The sequence below is a fragment of the Dermacentor variabilis genome, chromosome 6, assembly GCF_050947875.1.
Source record: "Dermacentor variabilis isolate Ectoservices chromosome 6, ASM5094787v1, whole genome shotgun sequence".
NCBI lineage: Eukaryota > Metazoa > Arthropoda > Arachnida > Ixodida > Ixodidae > Dermacentor > Dermacentor variabilis.
Window position 1 is genome coordinate 180,757,946 of NC_134573.1, and position 17,765 is coordinate 180,775,710.

Below are 17,765 nucleotides of genomic sequence, written 5' to 3' on the forward strand. Positions count from 1 at the left end.
ATCTATTTGTATTTGTGCGCATATCGCGCCCAGTGGTATAAGTTCGGCATGCACTAGGTTTTACACGAACAGCGGCCAGTTACGCTAGTCAGCGTTCGCGCGATTGGGCAACCTCGTAATGGCGCCGGCACACAATGTGGGAGAACTCGGAGTATTAGTCCTCTGCATTTATGTCACCGCAAAGCGACTACATGGGCCTCACAAAATAACTTATCAATCATTTCTCGCGCCGGCTCCGTAGCAAACATATATGCCTACCGCGTAGCTGGTTGCGAACGTATACGCCATACATGAGTCTTTTGTAATGCACGGTTAGCCTTGTGGTGCTTACATTAGCGCAGGTTCACCGTTGATGCATTGTTAAGTGCTATGTATAGCTTTTCTCGTTGCCCATGTGTGGTTTCTACCATTACTTGCTTCATTCTGTCACTTTGCTTACCTTTTCTGACTTTATTAATTGTCGTGTTATATTATTTATACTGTGACCGGAGTATAAACAGATATATAACCATAAAAATGAGGTGGACAGTAAGGGGCTTGGAAGGTAACAAGATATCGCGATTTTTTTGCGTCATTCCGCCTTTCATCATAGAAGGAGAAGAGCAAGTATAAATGAGGAAGAAGCCGAGGCTTTGAAATCAAGAAAAGGAAAATAGCGGCAATGTATCAGGTGAAAACCTGTCGTTCACTCTGGGTGGACACGCGCACGTCTGGAAGCGTGCGCCTCAATGCTTACGCGTGCGGGTTCGCGCGTGGATTTCTGCGCGTGCGTGCACGCCCGCATTTGTATTGGTTTCGCACCTTTGGTTCTCAGGAAATCTGATAATCTGCGGATAATCATGGTGGAGATTTTGGTGGGAAATTTCAACATTCTTCATGAGATCTCACAAAACAGTCGGCCATGGCGCGCACGACGTGTCTTACTTTTATTATTACGTGCATAGCATCTAACCTCCGTATTCAAAAATGCAACTTAACGTGAAACTTATGCTTGACTTGATATAAATAACGCCTTGTGCGAACGCGCCGAGGACGCTCATCGCGTTTCTTTTAGTGCGTTGACGACAAGCGTCGTTTAAATCAAGTCAAGCATGGGCTTCAAGTTAAGATACATTTCTGAATACGGGGGTAAGTCGTGTCATTAAAGAAGTAACTTGACCTGATGCATTATACTTATATATAAAACGTTAGATAAGAATATTTGTATCCACTAGATTTTTGTATTGTGTTTGCTCGCAACTTCTAGTGTCACGGTATCTTACTTTCTCTGTTCCCTCTGGCAGTGCCTGGAGAAGAAAGTTCATTAAACTGCTATACAAAAAGCATGCAGCACATGGTAAAATGCCGTAGTCTCGTAGTAGTTCCGGACCTGGCCACTGGATCAATAACTCTGGCTCGTTCATTGTTAGCAAAAGTTTGGAAATCTTACCAGCATCTAAATGCACCAGGATGATCATGCATTTCGACTACCTTGGCAGATGCGCGCAATCCAGGCAAAACACGGCTTGTCACCACGACGATTTGCTGCAGTCATCACAACTGAGCCGTTCTATCGTCTTTTTTTTTTGCATTTATCAGACCTCTTCATGCTTCTTTACTGTATCTTAGTTAAAAGCAAGAACTCTACTATAGCGACACGTTCTTCCAGCAAACCTCTCCTTCTTTCTCTTCATTAAAATAATCATTCTCCTCTAGTAGAAATACGAGCTGTTGTTAGATGGTGCCAGTGTCCTCTTCAACATGTTCTGCGAAACATTTCCTTTCAAAAATAAAGTTTTGCCCTGATGGCATGAAGCTGCTCAGGACACATTAGCTGCATTTATTGATCGATGTAGGCATGGCAAACAGAATAGACACACACAACGCTGATTTCTTAAACTGACTTTGTTTTGCACTTTCCTAAAAACAATGAATGCGACATAGCCATAAATTGCGCATTTTTGATTAATTTACGGCTTGCTAATCACGTCTTATGACGTGAAGGTAGGTGAATCATCATATACAATTGTAAAATCCGGAAATGTCTTTGTTGTATCTCTAGAGCCCTGATGTATGATGAAAAGAAGTTACATTGGGGTGATCTCGCAATACGGGCGCTGTATAGCTACGACATTCTTCCACTCTTTTCTTTTTTTTTTGTTTCTGACATAGTCGCTTATTAAACATGATCAAAAGGAACACTCCACAAGACTTAAATTATGCGTGAATATAAATCAGAGTCAGCTTTTTATTAAAGTTTGTCACAACGCAACATTTTTTTATATGCACGAAGAATGATTATGCACGAAGTAATGATTAAATAATTCGGCCTAATGAATTCGTCCTCCCTCTTATGTCTCTGTCTAAAACAGTGAACGAAGCATGAATCTCCTTTAAGGCATGTTGCAGAGTCTGTATGGCTATGCGAGTAGACGTACAGGAGAAAGACATTTTTTTACGTTCCATGACTTGTTTCCTTTCTTTGATTCCCTCTATTCATGAGATGCCGGTTTATTGTAAGTGCTTACGTGAGCGCTCAGCTTAACGATGTGGCCTGGTGGTCGGGACGCAGAACACGATCCTGCCTACGTGAGCCGAGTGTCAACAAGTGAGGGACGCTGACCTGGAGAGTACCGTGGTAACATCGTCCTATGTGAGTTGCCGGTCTCACTAAACTGAAAGCTACAGGCTAGAAGTACACTGAGGGCTATTCGCTAAGAACCCCTGTAACAGCACTTTCATCTGTACTCTTCAAAGTATTGCTTGTTTCAGGAGAAATGTGACGAAAGCAAATGACAGTAGCCTGAAAGTATAAAGCAGTTTAGCTTTCAGGTGTCACGCATATTCATCTATTACATACGGTTGAACTAACGGCCGCAAATACCACTGAATAAATAAATAAATAAATCAAAATCTCTCTCTCTGTCTCTCTCTCTATCTCTCTCTGATGCAGGTCTATCTATCCATTTCTTATTGCCTTATTTACTTATCCCTCTCGTTGCCCTCTGTCTGTTGTACGCACTTGCATCAGAAAATTACAGTAACGAAGCTGGTACTATCAGCCAATACTGAAATGCGAACAGCCGTGCTTGTGTATTTTAGTGGAATCGACGTCTGCTGAAGGCGCCCTCGGAGGCACGCCAGCTCTCACTGTGTGTGCGAGAGTTCGGGTCTTTCCCTATAAGTGTTACCTCAGCACTGAGGCAATGAGCAGGAAAGAAGTGGGAGGTCTGGAACAGTTGGAGGAGAATGCTGAGAGTGTATTATCCGACTATAGTTTTACGCATAATTAACAAGTGACCAACATCAAAGGTGTCCTTAGTCCGTGCGGCCCGCATTGAGAGGTGTGGGACAGCTGAACGGAAGGAGGAGTGGAACAGTGTCCCACTCCTCACTTGCTGCTATTTTTAGACGAACTGCGTTTATAGTAATGAAATTACTGCTAATAGACGGCCCCGTCGTTTCGTATGCTAATATTCTGAATTGAGGACTTTGATGTAGGCTTTATTCTGAGTAGAAGTATCGATTTCCTTGCGCTTTGCTTGTGGTACGAAAAGTTACTCGGGCTGCATTCGCTGTTCAAAAATTCTGTGACAGCGTACTGAGAAAACAATTTACAAATAGCATCTTGCCAACTACGAGTCCATTATCTCAAAAGTGATTAGTTTGCCACCGTTTCGCTTATCTCGCAGGAAAAATGGCGAGAATATGGAAAACACCCCGACATGCCTCAAGCTTCCAATAGCTTGATACTTGAAGCAGTCCAGCTGGTGTTTACAGAAAAGATAAGCATGCGTGACGTGGCGCAAGCTCTCAAGATATCCAAATCCTCAATTGCTCGGCATGTGATGAAATACAGGTGAGGCGGAGAGAGCAGGTACACAGTTTTTAGGAGAAACCTTGTTCGTGCATGGTATTCATGACAAAGAACGAAGACCAAATGAGTGAGCTCTTGCGGAAGGCGAGTAAGATGCCAATATGCCCTATAGGCTCACATGCATGCATGTCCGGTCACTGGCTTACCAATATGCAAAAGCACTAGGTCGCAGGTGTCCATCGTCATAGGAAAGTAACAAGTCCGCTGGAAAGGAACGGTCCTGGGGTTATGGACCGGCACCGGGAGAATTCGCTTCGGTCCCCAGAAACTACCAGCCTTGGACGAGCCACAAGCTTCTGCAGGACCAACTTAAACGATTTCCTCTCAAACCTCAAAAACATTTACGATCGCTTCAGATTCACCTCCGATCGAATCTTTAATTGCGATGAGAGTAGTCATCATGGTCCAGAATCCACCTAAAATTTTCGCACCCCGTGGGAAAAAGCAAGTCGGTCAAGGGACGTGGGTGAAATGAGGTGAACTCGTTACGGACCTTTGCATCGTGAACGCCATTGTAGAAAGCGTACCTCCACTATTAATCCTTTCAAGGGTCAGATACAAGGACTTTTTACTGAGTGGAGCACAAGCTGAAGGATTGACATCGCTTAATCTATCAGGGTGGATGTCCGTAGTTCTTTTTCCGCGTGCCCTCGAACATATAGCAAAACACACCAAGTGCACAAAAGACGACAGTATCCTTTTCCTGCTCGACAACCATGAAGTCCATGCGGGAATCGAGTTGATTAACGAGGTAAAAGAATAAGGCATCTGCTCAGATTTCCCCCTCACTGCGGCCATCGGTTACGACCACTTGACGTGTCGGGTTATGCACCGCTGAATTCGTTACAGCGTTACAAGCGTTACAATTATGCGTGCAATGCGCGGGTGTTAAGCAATCTTAGCAAAGCAATCTCCATCTACAACATAGCAGAGTTTGTGGGCTTGTGTACACAGCAGCAATCCCTCAGAAGAACATCCTTTCGGAGTTCAAAAAGACGGGCATCCACCTTTCAATTGCGAAGCCTTCACAGATGACGACTATGTGATGTCTTCAGCTACTGAGCGGCCCAAAGGATCCTTAGCTGAGCTAGTGGCTCCAGGAACAGGTGGTGTCATGAATGAAGCCGGCGTCTCCAGCACACTTTTAGATAGCAGTCATTGCTGCGGCTCCCAGGACGTAGAACTTGAAAATAGCAAGGCGCTTGGTGTTCTGTGTGTGCAGGCGAACCAACGGGATTCCAGCCAGCAGTACCTACAAGAACAATCCACATAGTGATGTTCGTCCTTTCCCAAAAGCTCCACCGAGAAAAATGGCCCGACGAGGAAGGACGAAGGGTTGGAGTATCCTACGGGAAGATACGCCAAAAAAAAAACTAGAGAAGACGTCGAGAAGGAGAGAAAAAGGGAACTCACACACAGCCAAAAGGCAACCACCGAAAAAGTGAATGAGAAGCAATGCTGCATGCAACGCCAGAGTGGAGTAAGGTAAAAGAGAGAGATGAAGAGGAAAGGCAGAGAGGGTTAACCAGATGTTAGACTCAGGTTTGCTACCTTACACTGGGGTTGGGAGACACATAGAGGACAGAGAGGAAAGGGTTAAAACATGCACACACAGACACACAAACGAAGGCGGTTCCAGTGAGGGACGTTCACAAAGGCCGCTAGATCGATAGAAGTGCAGTAGCGCCTGCACGGCGTTCTTCTGTGACGTAAGGCCCTGTCGATCGTGTAGAATTACTTCTTCCATAGTGCTCAGTCGTCTAGCTGGCTGAGTTCGTGACGAAGGGATTCCCTCTGTGGACGATACTGCGACCTGTAGAAAAAGATATGGCCAATCAATTCTACATGGCCACAGTAATCACAGGTTGTGGTGTCGGCCATACGTATGCGGAACGTATAGGCTTTGGTAAAAGGAACGCCCGACCACAGTCGATACAAAAGCGTGGCGTTTCCACGGCGAAGCTTTTATGGGACTCGAAGGCTCAGTGTGGAATCAAAGGAGCATTTTCGGGAATTCGTGTAATGTGGCTCATTACATTGTAACGTGGAGCACTGGCGAGCAAGCAGGTGGAGCTTCCATGCTGCGTCAGTTCAAGAAAGTGGTATTTGTACGCGGTTGTTCTCAGGATGGGCTTAACGGGCAGCTTGATCGGCCCGTTCATTGCCAATAATCCCGCATTGACTTGAAAGCCATTGGAAAGCTATTTCCTGTCCTGCATCACTATATGATGCATCGTCTCTGTAGTCTGAACTACTAGCTGCTCGTGTGGTCCACGTCGTAAAGGTGACAGCAGAGGCTTCAGTGGAGTAACACAAGTTCCCCATGGGATTTTAAATGCGTTTCCATGGCGTCACAGGGAACAGACTCTTTGAGTGACCCGTTTCCCTCTGATGGTTTTCCTTCCTGGAAATGACTGGCAAGATGGTCCAATAGAGTTTCGGAAGAATGATCACGTCCTGGGGAGGTTCTGTAGAAAAAATCTGTTCTCTTTTACACAGACCGAGTCAGGAGCAGCGACAAGACTGATGTCATAGTTGAGCTCATGAGAAGAAATGATAATGCATGGACGTTTGCCTTCCCCGCTCGCCTGGACATAAGGGAAGCTTCACGGCAGGACACTGTGTCAATATTGCCTAAGCCAGAGGTGGTAGGGGGTACGAAGCGACTGCAATCCGTGTTTCCTTTTATTTAATATATGGTATTTAAGAGATGTCGCCTTTAATTGGCACCGGCTGCTCCTTTTCACATATGAAATTTTAAAAAAAGAATAAATCATAGCAAACATAGTGAAATCCTAACAACACAAATTACGGTAACATAAGTACACTATTGTCACACTGTAACTGAAAGACAACGCTAAGTCATAAAAACACAAAGTCCAGTCGCGGAAGTAGATTAGTGCCACACTAAAACTGAAAGTCAACTTAGAAACACGCCAACACAAAGTCTAGTCACATATGAGCACTAACGTAAACACAAAGCCCTGTCACTTAGCTAGACTAAAATAAGGGCGCATAAGAAATCACGGATTAAATTCTTATGAAGTTACAAAAAACCTGACATTGAATTGGTCAAAGTCGGGTAAAAGAAAAAGATAGAATGCGCTATCACATTTAAACGCTCAACTCAATACTTTCCGAGAATATTGCTCGCTTCCAGAAATATTTTAAGGGCCAGTAACGCTCGTCTTCTCAATGAGTATGTTGGTCAAGGACCTAAGTTCTTCCTGAGCCTGAAGGGCCTGCGATCTAGTGCCACTAAATCAAGTGCTAAGCGTTTTCTGTGTGTGTCATGTCGCGGACATTCGAGCAGAAGATGCTGTACACCTTCATCAGCGTGGCCACAAGTGCTTTATATACTATGAGTCCTTGAAATCCCAGAAAGAGTTTTGAGTACGCGGTACCGAGCCGCAGATGGGGAATCAGCGTTTCAAAGATTCTGGTTGTATTTAATGTGGACGGGGACTTTAAATTGAAGTGATGGGTCAATGCGAAATAAATCTGAAGATTTCTAGTTTTGATCAAACCATGTCACTTTGCAACCATGGGCTGATATCTGTCGTAGTATGCGGCGTAATTCGCCTTGTGTTAGATGGAGACCATGTGTGGCGTTAACATGCGCTTGTCCAGCTGCTCTATCTACTGCAACATTCCCAAGGATATTACAGTGACCAGGTATCCATTGGAACATTACCGTGTGATTTTCTTCCCTTGATTTTGTGAGTTCCTTAAGTATCTCGTTAACGAACACCATGTTTTTTAATTGCTGATGTTACTATGAAGGAAAGACAAAGCTACCTGCGAGTCACAAAGGATGACGCATTGTTCCCCTTTCTGCATTGAATTTATGTAGCATAGCAAAGACAATATTAGAAAAAGTTATGCAGCTGTTGATGACGTCGTGTGAGATAGTTTAAACGTTTGTATTTGGTTCCATTCTAAAATGACAAAGGCAGCTGTAGAAGAATTCGCTTGGCAATAACCACCTGTATGTACTTGAATACATCCACGGAATCGAAAGTATGTTTGGTATAACGCCAGTTGCTGTGCTGCTAGCATAAACATATCTCGTTTGCGAATAATTCCCTTAATCGAAAGTTCAATTTTTGGAGCTACGCTTCGCTATGGAGGGTAGGAGATATCTGAGAACCAAAATTCATGATGTGGTAGTAGATCTTTGTACACCTGAATCACCGAATTGACGTTCGCCCTGTCTCTCGCAACTAGTGCACTTGCTAGTGGATACGTTTTGTGCTGCACTGAAACGCGAAAGTAGTGTCGACCGGTTTCAACCGTCCTCAATATGGGAAATGGAGGATGACGTTCCTCTGCAATGACTAAGGAACTTGAGGTTGCTCGAGGAACGCCTAAGCATACTCTAAGGGCTCTAGCTATTAATTGTTGGAGTCTCTCTCCAGATGAACGACAATTCTTCACCTGTTCTATGCAGAACAGGTGAAGAATATGCTATGTTTTGCTTTATAAGTGAATTATGCACTTTTAGTAAGGATGAAACCGATCTTCCCAATGTCATTCTTGCTACGCGGCGAAGAACATTTAATAATGAGTTTATTTGTTCTTCAATGGCTTTAATGTGAGAATTTCAAGAAAGTTGCCTGTCTAGTATAACCGCCAGAAATTTGTGCTGTTTCACTATGTCTCAAGGTTGTCCCTGAAGGCACTGCTGAAAATCCTTTAGATACCCTCTGGTGAAATTCAATACAGCCGTCTTACTGTAATGCAGCTCCATTCCCCTTTCCTTTAAAAATTTGTCCACAATGCTTAGGCATTCCTGCAAAGTTGATTAAACAAGGCTGGTACTTGAACCAGAGGCCCAAAAGCAAACATCATCCGCATGTATAGAGTAGTGTCTCCGTGGTAAATGCACCATCACAGAATTAAAGAGTAACAGACTTAGGACACTGCCTTAGTGGCACTCCTTGAATAATATTATGAGCGGAACCTTTTCGTTCGCTTGTTTGAATAAATATTGACCTGCCATACAAGAGGTTGGATATCCACCGCAGCGCCCTTGCAGAGACTCGCAGTTGCAGCAGGCCAAATAGTATATGGGCATGGCTGACTGTGTTGAAGGCTCTTTTAATGTCTAAAGAAACCGCTACTGTGACATTTCCCCTATCTTGTTCGTGTTCAACATAAGTAGCGATATCAAAAATTGCATCCATGTTGCATCGCCGCCTTCGAAATGCTCTCATGTGATCGGGAGTGCTTCTGTTTGCTCACACCACCATTCCATCCTACTATCAATTATTTTCTCCATGACCTCGCACAAGCAGCTCGTCAGACTCACAGGACGAAAAGATTCAAAAGAAAGAGGTGTTTTGCCCGGCTTCAGTATAGGTATCAGACGTACCGTTTTCCAAGAGTCAGGAACAGACTCATTTTTTTCCCAAGAGTCAGAAAGAGACTCATTTTTTCACAAGTCATTGAGTCATTCCAATAGTGCCAATTGACCATTAGGTCACTAGTTTTGCAACATACCGTATGTAATAAAAATTGGAGGACACTTAAGCTTCACCTTCAAGAGTGGAACGCGATAGCTTTATCGCACCCCGTTCACACCGCCGACTCATTCGCTCGGCATGCTCTTGAGTCACACAAAGACGAACCGTGCGCCTGAGCAAGCGGAACAAACCAAAGAACTCGGTGTCTCGGAAGGAGAAACGATCTACGCGAGGCAAACGTCGTGATCGGCACGGACAGCCGGGCCGCGACGCGCCATGAAGACGAAGAGGAGAAGCGGGCGAGTGGCGCGCCACCTGTCGGGCCAGCGCCGTGCATTGCGAGGAGGGAGTCTTCTGTGTTTGCCGCAAGATGGCCGTGCGTGCGCGCCAAGCGAAGAAGAAATGTCACAGAAACGTACTTCGCTACTCGTTGAACTGCGACTTCTGTAATTTACACGCTCATAATTACCGATATACACCGCAGTATAACTTTAGCACGTTTCTAAGGCAACACTGCGTTCACTAGAAGCGCTTTTGTCCCGCTTTGAAGCATCGAACTCATGGCTGAGTGGTAGCGTCTCACACTCCGGATTCCCTGGTTCGATTCCCACCGAGTCCATCTTAAAGTTGTTGTTATTTATGAATTTAGAAATATTTTTAGCTCACGGCCGACGCCGACGAGACCGGCTTTTCTGCGACACGAGCTCCTTAACGCTATCGCTTTAAAATCTGAACCTGCAGCAGTCGTTGTCTTACGAAATGCCAGCGCACATTTTAGCTCCATCATAGAGAATTCGTAGTCTAATTGTACATGATCCACTGAAAACACGCAAGAACTGTTTGTTTTGCCATTTCAACGCTTGTTCCAGTTATAACTCTGCGGAATTCCTCCGCAATTACTTATTCTGAATTATCCTTGGCTATTGCTGGTGCATGAAATGGTTGTTTCAACAACATGGCCGTTTAATGCACGAATACTCATCCATAATCGTGCAGCTGATGTCAGGGGAGACAACGTATTGCAAAATTCATGCCATCTTTTCTTCCCTAATTTTTGTGGTCGTTTCCGCACGACTGAGTGAATTTGCTGCGAATTTCTATATGCTTCGATATTTCCACTTGGGCGATAGGCTCTTTCTGCTCCTCTTCTTATAACTTTCATATGTTCATATTCTCCATCAACTGATGTGTACTCGTCAGGAATGGGCACTTGTTTCGTACAGATTTTAATTGTTTCTTGTATCGCTGATGTGAGTTTTTCTACGTCAGCCTCACAATGCACTCGAGTGGACAAGTGTTGACGAAAGAGCTGGAAGTTTGTTATATCCACGTATCTTCGTTTCGCAGTATTTTTTAAACGCAAATGTGATATAAGGATTGGGAAGTGATTGCTTCCAGGTGTTTCTGTGTCTGTCGTCCACTTAGCGTCGGTAACAATATCATTAGGGCACACGTGTTACGTTTATGCAACTGGCGTATCAATATCCCCGTATATATGTGACAGATCCATCATTCAATACTGACAGCGTGCCTATTTCCGCGGCGCATTGAACGATATTCCCACGGGCATCACATTGATTACTCCCTTATGTTACGTTGTGTGTGTTAAAGTCCGCACATATGATAATGCTTGATCCTGAGATGACAAAAAAAATTTACCAAATTATCAATTGTAATACGTCTCGATGCATGCAGGTATATGCTTACGACTGTTACAGATGGTTTTGCGAGATATACCTTGCAGGCTACATATTCAGGAAAATCGGAACTGCTTGATCGAATGAGGTGAGAGTGAAAAGCTTTTCGAACGCTGAGCATTGTTCTACTGTTTCCAGTTCGACGAAAGGATTTATATATTATGTAATTAGCAAGACGGAAGTCATTACGTACTCCAGCCCCTTGTATATATGCACATGACAAGGAAGCTGTATTGTGCAACTAACTTGCGAAAATCAGCAGATTTTGATCGAAGGCTATTAGCGTTCCACTGAAATATGGAACTATTCATAATTAACGTAACAACTCACTGGAAAACTGCCGTCTTTGTTTACTCGGAACGTTGGAACTTTTTCATTTGCCGTGTTTCTCTGTGCTGTAGCTTTGACACCCTTCACAGGACACTAGAACTTTTTTAATGGAGTGTCATGTGTTTCTTTCCTCCCAAATAATGTCCTGTTCCTCCCGCTGGACAGCGTGGTGTGGGACAATTTTTCCTGCTTACAAATTATTTTTTAAGGCTTCCCAGAAGACATTAGAGGAAGCTTTTATGGTTTTTGTTACGGAACCCTCACTCTCATTGAGGTCATTTGAACTTGATTCTATCGCGGGATCGAATCCCGGCCACGGCGGTCGCAATTTGATGGGGGCGAAATGCGAAAACACCAGTGTACTTAGATTTAGGTGCAAGTTAAAGAGCCCCAGGTGGTCGAAATTTCCGGAGTCCTCCACTACGGCATGCCTCATAATCAGAAAGTGGTTTTGGCACGTAAAACCCCATAATTAAAAAAAATATAGTCTAAGTTGCAAATAAATGGATAAAAATTTACGTGTGAAAATTGACCCATTCCTGCCGCCTCTCCCCTACTTCAAAAAAGCGCCGCCTCCGGTCTGAATTCCCATTACTGATATAGTACATTCGGTGCTAATATTTAGCGAGTGCTCACGTGTGGGTAACCTCTTAGTGAATCTTAGAAAAACGCGAAAGAGCACGCAGCACAAGACGGCTTCAGTACAACCGAGCATTAAAGAAACTAAACTGGCTCAGTCACGTGTCGCGTGTTACGAAAGCAAAATAAACAGTTCTTCGTCCTAAAATATTCAGTCCGCTTCCGTTAGAAACTGTTCGCGTATATTGTCCAACACATTTAATCTTCCTATTTCGTCTGTGGTCTCTCCTGTTCAACACAAAGCGTGGTGGCTTGAGATGCTTGTGATAACACTTGTCGTGAAGCCATCATCATCATTATCGGCATCATCATGACCAGCCTATATTATGCTTAGTGCAGGACGAAGGCCTTAACCTGAGATCTCCAATTACCACTGTCCTGCACCAACTAACTCCCACTAGCACCTGCGAATTTCCTCATTTCATCACCCCACCTAGCCTTCTGCCATCCTTCTGTGACCAAATTCTGTAACCATAATGGTGCATCGGTTATCTGACCTACGCATCACATGGCCTGCCCAGCTCTATTTAATTTTTTTCTCCTAATGTCAATTAGAATACCGGCTATACCAGTTTGGTCTCTGATCCACACCGCTCTCGTCCTGTCTCTTAAATGATAGTGATAAGCTTCCAGTCAGCATCTGACAATGTCTGCCGTATCCACTCCAGCCCACATTTATTCGTATGCAAATTTCCTTGTCATGATCAGGGCCCCTGTGAGTAATTGGCCTAAATAAACGTACTCCTTCACAGACTCTAGAGGTGGACAGGCGATCCGGAACTCTTGTTCTCTTGCCAGGCTATTGAGCATTATCTTTGTCTTCTGCAAATTGATATTAAACCCCACTCTTACACTTTCACTGCTAATATCGTCAATCATTTGTTGTAACTCGTCCCCAGTGTTGTTGAACAGGACAATGTCATCTGCAAACCAAAGGTTGTTGAGATATTCGCCGCGGATCCTCACTCATAATCCTTCCCAGTTTAATAGCCTGAATACTTCTTCCAAGCTTGCAGTGAATAGCATTGATGAGATTTTGCCTCCTTGCCCTGACCGCTTTCCTTACAGGTGTATTTCTACTTGTGGATAATTAAGGTAGCTGTGAAACCTCTGTCAATATTTTCGAAGATATTTACGTGAGCCTCCTGTTCTCCTTGATTACGTAATGCCTCTATGACTGCTGTTATCTCTACTGAATCAAATGCATGTTTGTAATCTGTGAAAACCATATGGTGAGATTGATTGTACTCTGCAGATTTCTCGATTACCGGATTGATGACATGATTGTAATTTATTGTAAAGCATGCCTTCCTGAAGCCAGCCTGTTCTCTTGCTTGACTGAAGACCAGTGTTGCCCTTATCCTGTCGGAAATTATCTTGGTGAATATTTATTCAATACAGTAAGTGTAATTCTTTAACGCCTCTGTTTTTGATGATTAGTATAATGTTGGCATTCATTAAGTGCTCTGGGACTCTTGAAGTCGTGAGATATTTCGTCTAAAGGCCCGCAAGCTTTTCAAGCTTGATGGCTCCTCCATGTTTGATTAAATCTAAAGAAAATGGGAAAGTTTGAGTCCACGCAGGTACCGCTTTTTGTGCAACGAGTGTATCCAAGGGAAATTTCAGTTCTGTACACTTGCATCTCTCTAATGGTGTTTCTATATAAGCATTATACCTCTGTTTTCTCATTTTTTTGTCTTCGTATTAGAAATTGTGATTTTTTTTGTTGTTGCTTCCTAACTGTAAAGGAACGGCGAGGTAGGCTACATGAGGGCATCTATCCCAATACATAATGATGAAAATGAAGCTACCCCTTTCCTTACATAACAAACCCACTCATTCGACAGACATAGCAGCATACTTAGTCTGCAACAAAACAGATTGTAGGCATTGTAAAAGCAAGTAAAGAAACAAGAGAAAAAAGCTAACCAAAAGAAGCATTCGCTATATCCACTTGCGCAAATCAATAGAATGAACCCTATAAGACAGCGGCATACTCCATATGAGTCGACGAGTGATCGAGATAGCGCAAGCTTCCGATTAGCCTAGGTAGCTCGTAGAGCACGCAAAGCTAATTAAGGAACTCATGCTTTTGGAATGGCCATATCAATGTATAGGTTTACAATGAGTTTCTCCGATATTTGAATGTAGCATAATTTATTATGTTTAAGATGTTATGGCGAATTTTCACAAAGTATAGAGTTAAAAAATTATGTCCGCTGAAAAAGAGATAAAACATTTATTTCTGTTGTGTGGTATTTGCGTTTGCTCTTCGTCGGGTGACAGCACCCACGGCCACGAACGTAACACGTGCAATTGATGCCTGGTGCACACGGCGTGCAGACGAATGGCCGAACACAATGGAAGCAAGGAGAGGTGATCACACCACCCACCACAGCCAATCAGAACCCAGCGCTTTGCAGTGCGTCGACCACCACACCCTGCAGCGCTGTCAACACCGGCAGTGTTCCTGATCACCTAGGGCTCCACTACCTTCTCCACTAGGGCGAGGTAGGGGAGGTGTTTCCTAAGACATATCCCATTGGCGGAGCACCATTGCCGCTCCTGTAAAGTGATTACGCACAAGGCCACGTGTTTGATTCCCGGCCGTAGCGACTGCGTTCCGATGTGGGCTGAATGCAACAACGCTTCTGTACGTAGATTTAAGTACACGTTAGGAACCCTAAATGGCCGAAATTAATTTAAAGCCCTCCGCTACGACGTTCCTGAAAACCCAATGTGCCGTTTCGAGCTGTTAAACCCGATAATTTCATTTTGACAAATTCGAATTCACATCTCTTAACTGCGGGGTTGAACTGGAGCAAGCGTTAGGCTTCCCGCTATGTTTCGACGTCGCACGCCATTTGTTTCTTTTTTCAGTGGCTGATCAATGTTAAAGACTCATTTTTAAGCTCATTGAGAGAAAGTAAGTTAAGGTGAGGTACGACGGGGCAACGTAAACCAAGTGATATCTCTGGCCGAAATACCTACAACAGCTTCTCGAAGACAGATCCAGTTTTGCTCATTTTCTTTAACACACGCTCTTTTCAAGCAGATAAGCTCTCAAAGGACAGGTGCCCCAAAAGTATGGCAGAAATGATTTCAGAAGCACTAAAGACTATGGCAAAAATTGGAAGCGCTTCTTGATTAGTGTGCAAAATATCGAGCTGGCATCCACGAGAACACCGCTTCGGTGATTCCCAATAGCTCAGCGTAAACAAGACTTCACGGGTCGATGTTCGACATGCTTCGTTCGCGTTCAAGTGAATCCTCAGGTTTTGTGGACACAGCTCAGCGGAGTGGCTGTGCGAGCCCACCCGATGTTTCTACCTGCTCCGGCGATATGATTCGTAAGAGCTGCAATTATGTGGGCTAAAATTGAACGGTCTTGTGACCCTCTCTGTGATATGCGTGCGTAGTTTGGGGGAGGGCATGCTTGTGATTATGGGGGGCTTATTTCCCAAATGCTGACCTTGGTGCGTTGCTTGTTGGCTTCTTATTATATGACTAATAAGAATTGGGCCCATAGATTTCCTTACTTACCGTTCATTACATCGCGAGGGTCTCGAATCCGGTACCCTTGATGCCTTTAAGTAGCATGTGTGGGTTTATTGACAAGTTTCCTTCACCCAGAAAGTTCACGAAGACTTGGCGCCTACGGCAGAAAGCATATTTTACATCCGCCACCAAGGCCGGGAGTGGTGGCGATGGCTAACACTTCCAGGAGTATTTCTAGTAGATAAGCATAAATATTCCTGAAGGTGTATGGGAAAACGGCGCCGCAATAACTCAATTGGTAAGAGCATCGCACGCATAATACGAAGATGTGGGTTCGTATAACACCTGCGCCTAGTTCTTTGTTCTGGTTCTTTTTGTTCTCTTTGTTCTAGTTCTCCCTTGAAAATGTAATTTCTGACACGAGAGCAGATTGTACTGGATTACTTGATGCCAGGGGACATGAGCTGGGAAAGCTTTCTGGGAGGCGTGGCACTGATGCAGCTTGCTTTGCAAATGAATCCAAAGCTCATTTATCCCTGTCCATGATTAAATAGGACTAAAGTGTTCGATATTCGCCCTCGTGGCTATAAGTGAGCACAAAGAAAAGGTGGTGAACCTAATATTATAAATAGTGCTGAATGATACCAGCAGACTGCAAATGAGCCGCACAGCTGTGGCTTATACGGTGGTTCAATGCACGCCCCTCCCTCGTGGTGGGCGAAGAGGACATCGAGGCATAGTACTATGGGCAGCACTAATGAGCTAAGGCTATGCCGCGAAATTATTTTTAATGGTTTGTTCTAGCTTGTTCTGAGCCGACTGTATTTTCCCGCTCTTTTGGTGGTTCAAGGGTTTCAGGCTGTGGGAAATCGCCGTGTGTTCTGCATGTTTGCTGCCGTGCTCACTTTCTCTGAGTCACGTTTGACACCACGTGCCGGCAGCTGTATGTGCTTATTTGTTTCTTCCTCTTCTTTATTATGAGTGCGTGTTTCGTCACAATTGTTTGGTTTAAGCGCTTCTGAGCTTGTATATTGACATCAGTGAATCGCTAGACATCAGTGTTGACTTCTACATGCCTAAATGCACTCACGCACCGCCTATCACCGCTCTGCCTGGTATTGCGCCCCTCCGCTGTAAGGGCAATAACTGACCATGCTCATGCTGCGGTGGCTCCGAAGAGGGCGGTGACTGATCTGTAATCTCAGTTACGCTGACCAACTGCGCTCCAACCAGCTAAATTAGGCAGTGGTTAAAGCATTCGTCCCTTCCTATTCAGCCCTACCTACACGGCATTGGCATCCTTGCTTTCGTCGAGATGCTGCGAGGGAACATAGAAATCATAAATATCTGTATCGATAACTTATCTCACGATGAATAAGGCAACTCTATTCAGCTTCTCGACAGAGCACTGATGGCACTTTTGAAAATCTCTTCGAAGTGTCTGCGGTGCCAAAACTATATATAGCGCTATAAGAATCACCTTGCCTCCACGCACCGCGTTTTCTTCCTGTCTTTTCCATGTACACCATAACCAATTTCACCCCAAACATAACACGAAGCGTTGCTGCACAAGCAACATGCTCAGTTTCAAAAGAACAACGAGAAATATTCCAAAGCGCTTGAGGGAACCTGGCTCCAACAAATATCCGACATACCCGCTCGACAGAAAAGACGCCGGCAACTGCCATTATTGCAGGGAGTGCGAAGACACGAACACACGCTCTCAAAGAAAATAAATAATGTATCGATCAATTCGTTTTGACTTGCACAATGCGTTATCGCTTTCTATGGGGCAACAGGCGCGGTGATCTGTCTTCCACCGTTGTAAAGCAGCCGTCCGTTCTGCGCACACAGCTCCCTTGCTGCATGCGGTCTTTCTTTGCGCTTTCTTTCTTTCATTCTTTTCTGGCATGAATGTTCTCGGGCACACATTCTGTGAGGTCACCGTTTTCGATCGCGCAAGGGTGTCCCGTCTCAGTGTGCGCTTATAAGTTTTGTTCTGTAGCAAAGCGCATGAGGCAACAACCTTTCAAGGTCCCACACTTACATTGTTGTTTTTGTAAGTGTGCTTTATCAGAGACACGCGATGGGTAACCACATTGTACATGCCTCTCTGTTAGCTTTATAAAACGTCGTTTATAAATTCAGGCCCATAATTTTTGTACGTCTCAAGTACATGAATGTGCAATGCGTGATTTCGTGCGACAGGCATCTACTCGCTTCAAATGGGACAAGCCAAGTTTTTGCGCGAAACGCCTTTGAAATCGGTCAGAGGCGGTG

The 17,765-nt window shown here is 44.4% G+C and overlaps 1 long non-coding RNA gene across 2 annotated transcripts in view; it reads left to right on the plus strand.

Moving 5' to 3' along the window:
• LOC142585911 (uncharacterized) overlaps positions 1-17,765 on the plus strand; it is a 239,981-nt gene that overhangs the window by 197,293 nt on the left and 24,923 nt on the right. The window contains exon 2 of one of the 2 annotated variants that reach the window (XR_012829149.1): positions 14,331-14,498. The exons of the other annotated variant lie outside the window; for it this stretch is intronic. This is a non-coding gene — a long non-coding RNA (uncharacterized LOC142585911). The remainder of the gene's footprint in view (positions 1-14,330; positions 14,499-17,765) is intronic. 2 annotated transcript variants of the gene reach the window in all.